Here is a 12,648-nt window from a genome sequence, read left to right as displayed (position 1 = left end):
GCCAGGGGAACTGATCAGCTGGGAGTTTCTCTGGAAGGAGCAGGCTGACATTCTTTTCGCCGTCTAGCTGCCCAGGCATCTAGCTGTAGCCCTTAGCTCCGGAACTCCAGAGGAACCAAGCCGCCTCCACCCTAGGTCACCATTGTCGTCTCTACAAAGGACTGGGTTTGGTGACAGAGACCGGGCTCTCACAGGCACTGGCAGGTCCTTGTTTAAAGTGGCATCTACAACCACCAGGATGGTTAGGGCCAGTCACCAACACCCAGACGGCACATCCCTTGCATTGTCCATAAGCAGGACGTCTGGCGGGGCCATCCCTGCATTTGGCTTTGGTGTCCCTGCCTGGGAGGCCAAGGGCAGGGACCGGGTATGCTTAGCTCTGACCACCGAGCCTCCATTTGATGTTCTCCACTTCTAAGGGTGTGGACTTGAGAAAAGGAGTATGAGGTGGGCTGAGGGGAAGAGGAGGTGGCCTGGATGACCACCAGGTTTCGGGGAAGGGTGGCAGCTTGGACGAATGCCGAAGAGAAAAGAGGCTGAAGAGGGGAATCTGAGAGAGACCTTGGAGGACGAAATGGAGCCAGTGAGTGGATGGATGGATCCTGGGACGAGAGGGCGCAGGGAGTATCCTCCTGTACCAGCTGGGGTGCCACTGCTGCTCGGTGTGAGCTGCCTTGGCCTGAGGCCTCCGTACCTATGCAGTCATCTCCATATGCAGGGTGTCCCCGCACCAAGGGACTTCTAAGGAGGGAGTGAAGAAAGTCACGAGGGTGCTACATGTTATCTTGCATTTGATACTGTTCAAACATACAAGGGGGAAAAGGCAGTGCCAGGACCCCCGTGAGCCCACCAATCACCTTAGAATTTCATCAGAACATCTTCACTCTTCTGGCTTCCATTTTACTGTTCCATTAGTTTAAAACGGCCCCAGACACAGTATTATTTTGTGCACAATTACCTTTGCCTTTATCTCCAACCAGATGATAAGAGAAAAACTCACATAACTACAACGCTAGGTCTCGGCAATTGCTATTAATTCAACGATGACTTCTTTTTGCATGTGCTTGCATGTGGTGTGTGTATGCATGTGTGTGTATGCAAGTGTGCTCACCTGTGCATGCGCACATGGAGGCTGGAGGTGGAGCTCGACTACCTTCAACAGATGAAGCAGTAGCTCTCTGTCTTACTTTGGGAGGTCAGGTCTCTCACCAAACCCGAAGAATGTCACTTTGGCTGGACTGACTAGTCAGAGAGCGCCTGGGACCCCAGCACTGGGGTTAGAGGTGCACCCAGCCTTTTCATGCGTGCTGGGAACCGGGGCCTACGTCTTCATGCTTGCACAGCAAGCACTTGATCACTGAGCCATCTCCCAGCCCCTCGCTTCCCAATACATGCAGCAATTAGCCCGGGCTCAGGCTTCCCTGATGGTCTCTTCCTCCTAGGAACAGCAGTGGACTTGATTTCTAGGCCAGGGGATATTACTATGGTGGTTCGGTTCCACTCATGATTGATTGTCTGTGGTGAAGTGTGGAGGGGACAAGTGAGTGAAAGAACAGAGTAGAACATTCTCTCCAGGTTCTCTGCTCATCCAGAAACTCAAAAACAGACGACACCAGGGAAAGTGTTGGGGACACTCCTCTCCCAGAACAGAACTGTCTCTTGTTCCTTTCCACCATCCAGCCCTGCCTGTCTGGTGTCCAAGGCTCATGAGCTCCTGTCCCACTGGCCTGTCTGCAGCCTGGGGCAGTGTCCTTGCCTGGAACAGGCTGGGAACAGGAGGGAGAGGGCACCACACAGCCAGACCCCGTGCTGCTGTGTTTATGGTGGGCTGTGTTTATGAGGAGCTATCTGGTTTCAATTCCATGAAATCTCAAACTTTCCATGGGAACTTCTGTGCTAAGCTCCTCCCGGGTGGGCTGGACAGGTTCAATCTGAGCAGGCTGGCACTCTGGGCTGCTTCTGGGGGTCTCCAGTTGCCCCCAGTAGGCAGGAACAGATATAACTGGCTCCGGAAGTCCCCAGCTCCCTGGATTCAAGACGGCAGTATCTCTTAGTTAACTAATGTGACTCCAGTAAGGTTCCTCAGTTTCTCCATCGACCACTTGGAAATAAACAGAGCTGCTGGGGTCAAAGGAACTGAAGCCTGCTGAGCACTCAGCACAGCCTCTGGTATCCGGTGATCCCAATGCTCAGGGCTGGTGAAGGCAGGCTTGTCAGAGCGCAACAGAAATGTGACCATGTGTCACAGAATTCCTGTTTCTGGACTTTAAGAAAAATAATACGATACATATTCTAATGCCATCGATAATTCAGCAAGGTTGGGATAATGCCATGATCAAACACAGGGTTACCTCCCCCCTGAAAGCATGGGATATTCACCCAAAGTGTGTGGGGGGGGAGGTCTACAGGCAGTCTCATGTCTACTTAGGCCAGGGTTTGCTAAATAAGTTATGGGGAAACCTTTTCAGGGCCTGGAGATATCTGGAATTGTAGAAGAGGGACTGGGGAGTCTGTGTTGCCATTAACATTGCATGTTTAGGAATAAGGGCGTTCTCTTCCACTAGCAGGGCAGGCGTGGCCCCTGTGGAGAGGGATGGTCTTCCCACAGGTAGAGCAAGGAGGAGACAATTTTGGGTGCTGACACTCAGGGCAGCCGGCACTGTGTTGGTGAAGGAAGACGGTCGTGCAGCGTGCCCCTGCAGGGTGGTAGACTTTTCAGTGTGGGCACTCTGGAGGTGAAGGACCTGAGGTAACTCAGGCTTCCCAAGTGGGGGTTCCCAACGACCTCCTTCTACTTGGGCCACTCTGAGACCCCAGGTCAAAGTCTGTGACCCATTTCCCTCCCCTGCTTTCCCCTCTGCTCTTTTGGGCTCAGGCAGGGCCGAGTGAGAAGCGGAAACCAGTTTTCTTCATCATAGCATCAGAAGCCTGGGCTGGACATCTCATGGGGTAGCCTGCCCACCCGGTGACGCTACGGAGAATAAGCAGGGCGCTAGCGTGTACAACGCTCTCCTGCTAGCTCCGGGCAGTTCACGGCTCGGCCGTGTGTTCCACTCACACGGGAAGTGACGGGGCCGGCCGGGCTTCTGCCTCCGTGTTTGACACACATGCATGCTCTTACCTTTCTTTCCCTAGTTCACCCCACTGGGGCAGCTTCTCAGGGACGCTTTCTCAGGTTGCGGAAGGCACTTGTGGAGAAAAGGGGGCCTGAGCGCAACCTTGGTGTGGGACTTTGGCCTGCCTCGAGAGTCCCAGCCACCGCGGGGGGGCGGGGTGTTGCGTCCTTGCCTCCTCCACGTTTGGTGTGGGGGAATTCCCCCTTGCTGGGTGCCTGAGGATTAAACACAACACCTCAGCTAATAACAGAATATAAAGAGCAAACAAGACAACAGCTGGGGTGGATGAAGGCTATGGATGCTTATAAAAATGCTTTGAGCCCCTGGAAGAAAGGAGACCAGACACAGGACTCCAGCCTCAGCCCCTGGCTGGCCTGTAAGGCAGCCAGAGAGGTTCTGAGTCTATGGTGGAGGCGGCGGGGGGGGAGGGGGGGGCAATCTTACCTCCAAAAGGAGTGCTGGGATCAACCGTGAATGGATGCCTGCTGCCTTGGGACTGTCCAGTCATAGAAAGCTAACAGAGATACTTGTCCCTGTCAAATCACTCCTAGCAATGTTCCCCCCTCCTCTGTGGGCTTCCTGGGCTGGCCAGGACGGCGTAGGAGGGAGGTACAACCTGGAGTGGGATAATTCCACATCAAGACCATGCCTTGGTCAGGCCTTGACAAGGGCAGACGATCTCACCTCTGCCATGACCGTGGGTACCAGGGAGGAGGACTGGGTACCAGCAGGAGAATTTATGCCGAAGTCTTACCCTAGTTTGTGGAGTCCACCCGACAGAGCCTAGTCAATCCTCTGGCCCTCAGTGATGTACGAGAGGCCTCGAAGGGCTCTGGGCCTTGGCATGGAATGTACACACAGCATGTCAGAAGGTCACAGATTTATCATGACGCAGAGTTGGGCTGAAGGCCTTGGACTAGAGTGGCCGGATAGGTCTGGTGCCTTCTAATGCCAAGGTCTGCCTCAGTGGAGTTCTGGTTGGGTTTTTCCTCAACAGCTCTTTCTGCCTCTCCTAATAGGATCCTCTTCCATAACTCTCGTGGAACACAGCTGCTTTTCTATAGTGTCGGCCAGGTCTGAGGCCTCTTAGAGGGTTTCCTCAATGCCCAGCAAGTATTCTAGAGGGGAGCACAGAAGGCCCCATCCCCTTGGTCACTGAGGTTGGTGGCTGGGGCCTTCCCAGGATGCACAAGGTGACCTCAGTGGTGTACTGGTTCATTAGATGGAGGTGCTGAGGAGCCGGTTCAGTCACTGGACCAGGATGAGGTTTCCCCACACACCTCTGGTGTGGCTGGGTAGAGTTGGGGCAGGCGGGGGGGGCTTTTTCGTAGCATCAAGGAGTGTGACAATTGTTCTAGTTCTCTGGGTGACCAACAGATGCCAGGCCTGGTGGAGCCCTTATCTCCTGTCAGCACTTGCGTTTGCTGGGCAGGTACGGGTACTGTTACCACTATCAGGTACAGACGAATGAAGTCAGGGAGGCAGAAGCGACTGTGAATTCCACCTCTGCCACCCTGAACTTCAGTCATTGTCTCCCGGCTGTCCGTGCTTCCGTCTGGCCACTGAGACTGGGTTTTGCTCAGGTCAGGCCTCAGGTCTCCCTGACTGGCAGGGGAGGGCATCCCACTTTCCCTGAGTCTCTGAGATGGAGTGGACACTGCTGTTCTCCCCCAACTCACACATGTGTGCTGATACAGGCTTCTGGACTCCACTGGGGGCCCCAGCCTGGTGGCCATGCCAAGTCTCCAGGCTACCTCCCTCCCCAGGGATCTCAAAGCAGCCAGTGAAATGCAGGAGGCCTTAGCCCCTCCCTCCTTCCCCACCACCTTGCTGTGTCCTCCAAGAGTGTATGTTGTCGGGCCACGAGCCCCTTGGTTTCCCTGCTGTCTGCCGTGCCCACCACTCTCAGTGCTTGAAGGGTTTCTAGAAGGTTCTAGCTTCCATCTCTTCCTATTTACTGCGTCTGCTCCAAGGCCCACCCTTTGACCCCCAAAGGATGATAATTTCACCATCACATTAGTCACCTTCCTTAATGTCACCTTGTCCTGCTCTCCCTCACTCATCACAGGACTACCCGTGTCTCCACAGTGCCCACCTCTTTGTCTCACTGAAGATACACACTCCGAGTTCCTACCACAGCTCTACCAGAATATTCTAGTGCAATCTCCTACGCTTCCCTGTCCCCAAGTCTCTGAGGCCTGGGTTGGCGCTGCCATTCCACTCCTTGTTTCCTGTGATTTGTCACATAATTGCTGAATTTCAGCCTGACCCAAGTACCTCTTACAGTAAAATAGAAGTCATTCTTAATGGGATATATTTCTAATATGGAAATCAAGAAATTCTTCAAATGTTCCAAAAGAAGGGAAAAAGAATGCGAATTCTTAGGTAGATACTCGAAAGGTATGTAGGCGTGTGTGTGTGTGTGTGTGTGTGTGTGTGTGTGTGTGTTAGCAAGATAGTAAAAATGTATTCAGTAACATTAAGTGATAAAACAGGATAGAAAATTGGCTTGTGCTGTTTTCAAAACAAACAAGAAAAATGACTGGAATTAAGCCTCTTCCTTCCTCAGGTCTCTGTTGGGATATTAAGTCCAGTCATAGAAGAGATACAAAGAATCTGCTGAACACAACTGCACAGTTACAGAGTAAACACAGCCATCCCAGGAGGGCAGGGTAATGGGCGATTTCTGTGTTCTGCTCCTTTTATAAGGAAGAAAAGACCCCAATGCTAAGTTTTGATGGGTGTGACATGGGAAGCATGTTGCTGCTGTGACACCTGTCCAGGTGTCTCTTTCTAGGACCTGGCGGCAGAGCTTCCAGGTGGGACTCAGGGTGGGCCCTCCAGGGACTGAGCAGGAGTGGAGGCAGCCTCTGCCAACCCACAGACCGTTGTTCTCTCCGTGGCAACCTAGGGTTGGGCAGGACAGGTTGAGCCCGGGGAGAGCAGCAGGATGGGCGTGACCCCTGTTTCCTTTGTACTTTGTGGTATTTTTACCAACTCCTTGGGGCACAGCCATCAGGCCTGGGCTGCTCTGGCCTGGCAGCAGTAAGGAGTCGGCACTGGGCGGGAACCACCAGGGCAAACTGGTGGCGTTTGCCACACAAGCAGATTGCCAGCAGTCCCCAGACGGTGTCTGCCCATCCTCATCGCCACCCTGTGCAGCAGGCTGTGCTTACAGGTGAGGGATTCCACCCCAGCCCAGAGAGCAGCCAGTCAGCGGGGGACAGTCTTCCCATCACCCTGCCCCTTGCTGCCACCCCTGGAGGCAGGAACAAACGCCACCAAGAGGACAAACTTCCCCTGTGTGGGAAGGCTGTTGGCAGGCTCCCACTGGGCCTGAGAATGGGGCAGTTTGGGGGAAGAGCAGAAACTATGTCTCTTGTGGGAATTCAATAATCAATTGCATGGGAACATGTCCTATGCTCCAAATGGAACAAAAGGATAAAGTATCTTTGAAGTCAAGGGACTTGGAACTGAATTGTCCAGCTGGTCCCCTCCTCCAGGAAGTCTGTCTCTCCCCCACCACTGGCCACAACTATAAACAATGATGATCTTCTATTCTCTCATTAGGTTATGATCCTGCATCCTAAGCCATGGTCAGTGGCAGAGGTATGTCCCTGCCTTACCTGCCTGGCTGTCTGGTGACAGGGATGATCTTACCATTCATTCAATCCCAGTCTTGGAAACCTACTCCCAACCTTGGAGCTCCCCATGCAGGGCTCCTGACCCTAGGGTTCCCCATGCTGGGCTTCTGACTCTGGGGCTCCCACCTTGGATGGCTGATGTGAAAGAGAGAAGATACTCCTCCCAGGGAGCCTCCCACAGATGGTGGCCCTCTGTGTGTTCACTCTGCCTCTCCAGATTAAGTCAAACCCAGTTTCAGCCAGGGCACGGTCTGGCCTAGAACACACAGCTCTAGGGACAGCAGCAGAGCTGGAGGCCTGGCAGTGAGGTCCTCACCACAGAAGGTTCAGAGTCACTGTGTCTCCCAGAGAGAAGGGACTCTTGCTGACAGCAGGCTCACAGTTGGATGGGAAAGCATGCCAGTTTTGGGGGGCCGTGGGAGTCTCCAGTGTGTAATGGAAATCTTTTTTTGTTGTTTTGTTTTTTGAGACAGGTTATTCTGTGTATCCCTGGCTGTCCTGGACTGTAGCCCAGACTGGAGTCCTGGAACTCAGAGATCCGCCTGCCTCTGCCTCCTGAGTGCTGGGATTAAAGGCGTGCACCACCGCTGCCTGGCATGCAGTGAAGATCTTAGTCGGCTAGTATGAAAGCCATTCATTAATAGGTTTGTATGGGGACTGATTTCAAAAACAAACCCATGCTAACAAGGGTCCCAGGTCAAGCTGCTGAGCTCTCTGAGCAGCTGGTGCGGGTGCTGGAGGCACCCCAGGTGACCTGCAGGTGAGCAGTGGTTAGGTAGAAGGGGTGGTGTTTGGTGAAATGGGCTAGCTGATGCTAAAGGGCTGAGAGATGAGACAAAAAAGGAGCTGAAAGGACAAGGAGGACCTGGGGCAGTTCCTGGTGGAGATCACAAAGAAGGCAGGTTCTGGAGTACTGTTTGTCCTGTGTGGCTAAGCTCTATGTCCCCGGATCCAGCCACAGGCCGAGGATATTCAGAAAGACCCTGCATCCATGCTGAGCATGCGTAGACTTCTTTCTCATCCTTATTCCCCATACAATTCAGTGTAACGACTATTTAGATTGTGTTTATGCTATACTGGGTATCACAAATAACTCAGGAGTGGTTTAAAGCGCATGATAGGGTGTTCAAGAGCAGTATGCAAATACTTTTGTGTTTTCTATAAGGGACTTAAGCACCTGTAGATTTGGGTGGGGCAAGTGGAGTTAGTCTCCATGGATACTAAGAACGGATGGGTGTACTGTGGGCACTGGGCATGTCCCGACTCATTGAGCTCTTCTGCTGACCCCATCAGATTGTGCAGCCCCATTCTGCAGAGGAGGAAACAGAGGTCAAGTGGCTTGCTCAAGTTCATGCACTTAGGAAGCAGTGGAGCCAGCATTTGACTCAGGCTGGCTGGCTCCAGAGCCCACAGGCCTCAACTCCGACCAGCTAATTAGCTTGGAGCATTAATGCGGCTGTGCTGGGCTCCAGTCTAGCGTGAGTTTCATACGTGACTCTGGTAGTGGGTGAAACTGGGGGCTGCTGGGTCTGGGGTGAGAGGAGGTGAGGCAGGTGCCCCAGGGGGAGCCAGGCAGGCAGCCATCTGGGTTGTGTAATCCACAGCCCACGCCAGGAGAGTCACCAGCATAGGGGCAACATGAGCTCTTCTCCCACCTGAACTACACTTCAGGTCTGGCTGGAGTGCTGAGGCAGCATGAGGGGGACCGAGTTCTCCGAATCCTGGCTCTACATGTTTGCATGTGTAGGCAAGGCATCTCCCCAGTGTGAGGCTGACCCTTGCTCAGATACCAAACATGGTATCAAATCCCAGTCAATCTTTGCCCAAGCCTGTTTGAACTTATGTCCTCTCTCACTGTCCTCTCTCACTGACCCTGGGTAACCAGCATTCTGCAGACACATCGATACTCAAATGGCTTTCCCAGGCATTTCTCCAGTGCCTTCCTTTGGCTGTCTGCAGGACTGGTCTATCAAGGGTCTCAGAAAGTCACAAGACCAAGAAGGTGGCAGACATGAACCACGTGGGACAGGTCCTGCGATACCATGCCCTGTGTTTGAGAGGGGAGAGGGCAACGGTCACCATCAACACCCATGCCCCCACACCCCTGCAGTGCTAGGTGGTACCTTCCTCTACTCTTTGCCAAAGATCACTCAGGATAGTTCCATGAGGGGACGGATGTGAGATGCCAGAATCGAAAGGAACTCATTTTCCCAGTGACGCAAAAGACATGTTCCAGAGACTTTCGAATGGAGAGACTTCTGTGCCAGGGCTATTGCAGGGAGACACCAGGAAAGGGGGGTGTGCTGTTGACTGGACAGGGGTGTCTGTGTATAGGGCCTCCAGATGTCATCCTGCTCATCCCAAGGTCCTGCAAAGGCAGTTGCCCAGAGCAGATGGGTCACACTAGATGAGTCTTGGCTATTTCTGGGGCTACTTTTACTGCCATGATTATCATGGTTTGTCATGATCCTAAGCATGACTTCCCACACTTGTAAAGTGGGATTCTTCTAAAGGGCTGAGAGAATATTGCAAGAGTAAAGCTCAGAACCCTAGAGAAGGAAAATATTCATTAAAACTATTGGGATTACTTCATATTTAACCTGGAACCATTCCATAGACCTGGAGGCCTTTGGTAATTCCTGGGTAAATTTCCTTGGTAGTTGTAATGTTGTTAACAATTCTCATCCTGGGTTTTTTTCCCAGATAGTAAAGTGTTTGGACTTTCGACTTGCAAACATGGCATTGACTTTGAAGTTATAGTTTGTTTCATTCCTGGGCTGTTATAGCTTAACCTTCTGAAAATAAGCTGTTATGATACACATTTATGTAGCCACACAGACATCCTAGACACATATACAAAGATTGCCCTCAAGTACTTTTTGGTTTGTTTTGGTTCTTGGAGACAGGTTCTCATATATTCCAAGCTGTCAAACTCACTATGTAGTTGAAGATGACCTTGAACTCCTGATCCTCCTGTCCCTATCTCCTAAGTGCAAGAATTACAGGCAAGTGTTACTACAGACAGCTTCTCAGTCCTTTCCTGTAGAATCATCCACTGTGGTCAGCCTGACCTCAGAGCCAGGGCCGGACTCCAGCTATTGTGGTTTTAGATCAGGACCCACCATAACAAGCCCCTCTCATGGGAGAAATGTCAAAAACAATTGCAGCAACAAGTCACTTAATGGTGTTGACATAATCTGAGAAATGTAATGTTGGGTGATTTTGTGGCTATGTGGGCATCACAACAGAGGATTATGAAAACTAAGATGGCTACATCATTGCTGGTGATATAATCCCATGGAAGAATTGTTTGGCCATTGCCTAAAGCCTCTTGTGACTATGTATAAGCGTTACATGCCGGGCCTGTTGTAACACACGTCAATCAGAGAGTCTCTTTGGGCTGGGCAAGTGCAAAGAAACAGGGAACTATATCAATTCCTTGTGCTATAAGGAAAAGGGAAAGAAGAAAGGGCAGGAAGGAGAGGCAGGAGGGGTCAGACAGGGAGAGGAAGCTGAGTTAGTGGCTTCATGTCTTTGGTGAGTTGTGTATTTGATCTGATTCTTGCAGCAGTGGGGATGGAATGCAGATCTTTGCTAGGCTAGGTAAGTGCTTCATCATTGAGCCAAATCCCCACCCTTAGTGTTTTATTCAAAAAGTGAGGCTAGGATCATACCTATATTATTTAGTTGTTCTGAGAAGTTAAACAGTGTATGTGTCTGTGGACTCCCCCTCCCCATCTCTAGTTAGCACCTAACTCTTACTTTCTTTGCCTTGTACCCAAGTGCTGTAGATAGGTAAAGGAAGGTGCTAATTCTTGTTTTCATTTGTAAAAGTTACAATGAATCAAGTATGATGCTATTAATAGCAACATGGTATCTCACCACTAGACTCTGCTCCTAACTTTCCTGCGGGATGAGCCTGTCCTCAGGACTGGAGCAGGTTCCCAGGCTGCTTCTATTTCTAACACCAGGCAAGAAGCAAGCCCAGTGCTGTCACTGTGCTGGCAAAGTTGTCACTCTTGAGAGTCTGTAGCCGGCAGGAACTGAAACTGAGTCAGAGGGAGAGTGAGCTGCCTTGCTCTGATTGCTTTGCTATGGGAAAGCAGGGCCGGGGAAGAAGTGGGTCACTGGGTCGGGGTTCTGCAGGGCAGCCCAGGGGTCCAGCTGAGTTAAAGCAAGACCTGTCTCCCTGTGCCTGAGTGAGTGAATGGGAGAGGGGAGAGGGAGGGAGGATAGGAGGGAGGGAGGGAGGAAGGGAAAGAGAAAGATACAGAGGAGAGACAGAGAAAGGAGAGGGAGAGAGAGAGAGAGAGAGAGAGAGAGAGAGAGAGAGAGAGAGAGAGAGAGAGAGAGAGAGAGAGAGAGAGAGAGAGAGAGAGAGAGGGAGAGACTGTGAGGGGTCCCACAAAGGACTCTCATTCCTTAAACCACAGGACAACTCATTCTGTCTTCCTGGTAATCCAGATGGGGTCACCCTTCCAAAGGCCATGTTCATGGGCAGAACTCTTTAACAGGGGTATTCTGACTTCCTAGAAAAAGGCCAAAATCAACACCAGAAACCCCTTTCTCCAGTCTGTAGGAATAAAAGCTGTTGTTTATCAAACACGACTGTGTGCCAAGCTCGGTGCTTGGCACCTGGTGCCTATTCCCACTTTAAAAGGTGAGAAAGCCCAGGTAAAGTAGCTGCAGCTGGCTTCCCTGTCCAGCTCCAGGCCAAGGGGGCCTCTGCTTCTGTTTAGCAACTTCCCGTGCGCGGCCCGAAACTCACTCTGGTGGGGTTGTTTGCACTTGGGAACTGGCAAGCAGACCATGCCACTCAGGGTCCCTGTGCTTTTGTTTTTTTTCTCCTCTTTAAATCACAAGTAAGTTGGTTGTTAGGTATATATCAGCTGCTAAGTGAGCAAACCTAGGATTTGAATGGAAGTTTCTCTCATCCAGAAGTTCACACTGTTTGCAGTTTAGGTCTCTGGAAATCGGCTTCATCACGCTGTAGGCAGTGGGGTCTTGGAAGCCACATTGCTGGATGTCAGTGGAACCCTGGCTAACTACGGTCTATTGCCCCTTCTTTTGGGATAGTTATTGGCAAACTCAAGTATTAGTAAACACACTTTTTGCTTGGGGAGATGTGAATGTCTACTGTCTAGTCATTCCTCCTAAGGTCAAGCCAGGGTGTGAGCCACCAAAGTTCATTCCAGGGCTTACTTACCGAGCAATGGGTGAAGGAGCACTCATGACCTTAAAGCACCCAGCATGCACGATGACTCCTTCATGGCTGTGTGGAAAGTCCCCTCCCCAAATCCTTCCCTTCCTAATCCTCTGGCCCCTTCTGGGAGGCTGCAGGGCCACGTGCAATTAGGGAAGAGGAAACAACTGTCAACCAAAGCCCACCTGTTATGATCTTCCCCAGCAGGCCCAGCAAAGATGGCGGCAGTTTGGTTTGCTTTAAGTTACGAGGGCTGAGTAAACTGGAGGTGGGATTTACAAGGTAGTAATAATGCTCTTTCCATGGCACTGAGCTTCTTGAAAGCATTTTATAGCCATTTACTAATTAGTCCTCAGCTGCACTCTGTGAGCAGGTACAATGAGTGCTTCCTGAAGGACAGGCAAAGCCACAGACAAATTGTAAAAATAAGCAAGGACCTTCACTCCACGGGATTAAAAAAAAATCACACAGCTTGGCGTTTGAATCCATATAAAGCAGAGATAGTCAATTTCTGGGTTTTTCTCCTCTGCCAATGTTTTTCAAGTGTGTGTGTGTGTGTGTGTGTGTGTGTGTGTGTGTGAGAGAGAGAGAGAGAGAGAGAGAGAGAGAGAGAGAGAGAGAGAGAGAGAGAGAGTGCCTTACCATGGAGCATGTGTGGAGGTCCCAGGACAACTTCCTAGAGCCT

The 12,648-nt window shown here is 51.3% G+C and overlaps 1 long non-coding RNA gene across 1 annotated transcript; it reads right to left on the bottom strand.

Annotated features, from left to right (window-relative positions):
• Positions 1-1,840: 1,840 nt before the first annotated feature.
• On the bottom strand, positions 1,841-12,068 carry LOC110341518. The gene is made up of 3 exons (XR_002383483.2): positions 11,967-12,068; positions 3,122-3,331; positions 1,841-2,696 (listed from the first exon to the last, which is right to left on the bottom strand). It is a non-coding gene; the product is annotated as an uncharacterized LOC110341518 (long non-coding RNA).
• Between the last annotated feature and the right edge of the window lie 580 nt (positions 12,069-12,648).

Source organism: Mesocricetus auratus, unplaced genomic scaffold (assembly GCF_017639785.1).
Source record: "Mesocricetus auratus isolate SY011 unplaced genomic scaffold, BCM_Maur_2.0 Super-Scaffold_100024, whole genome shotgun sequence".
Lineage (NCBI taxonomy): Eukaryota > Metazoa > Chordata > Mammalia > Rodentia > Cricetidae > Mesocricetus > Mesocricetus auratus.
The sequence above is the reverse complement of the archived record's forward strand: the minus strand, read 5'-3'. Positions and strand labels throughout refer to the sequence as shown.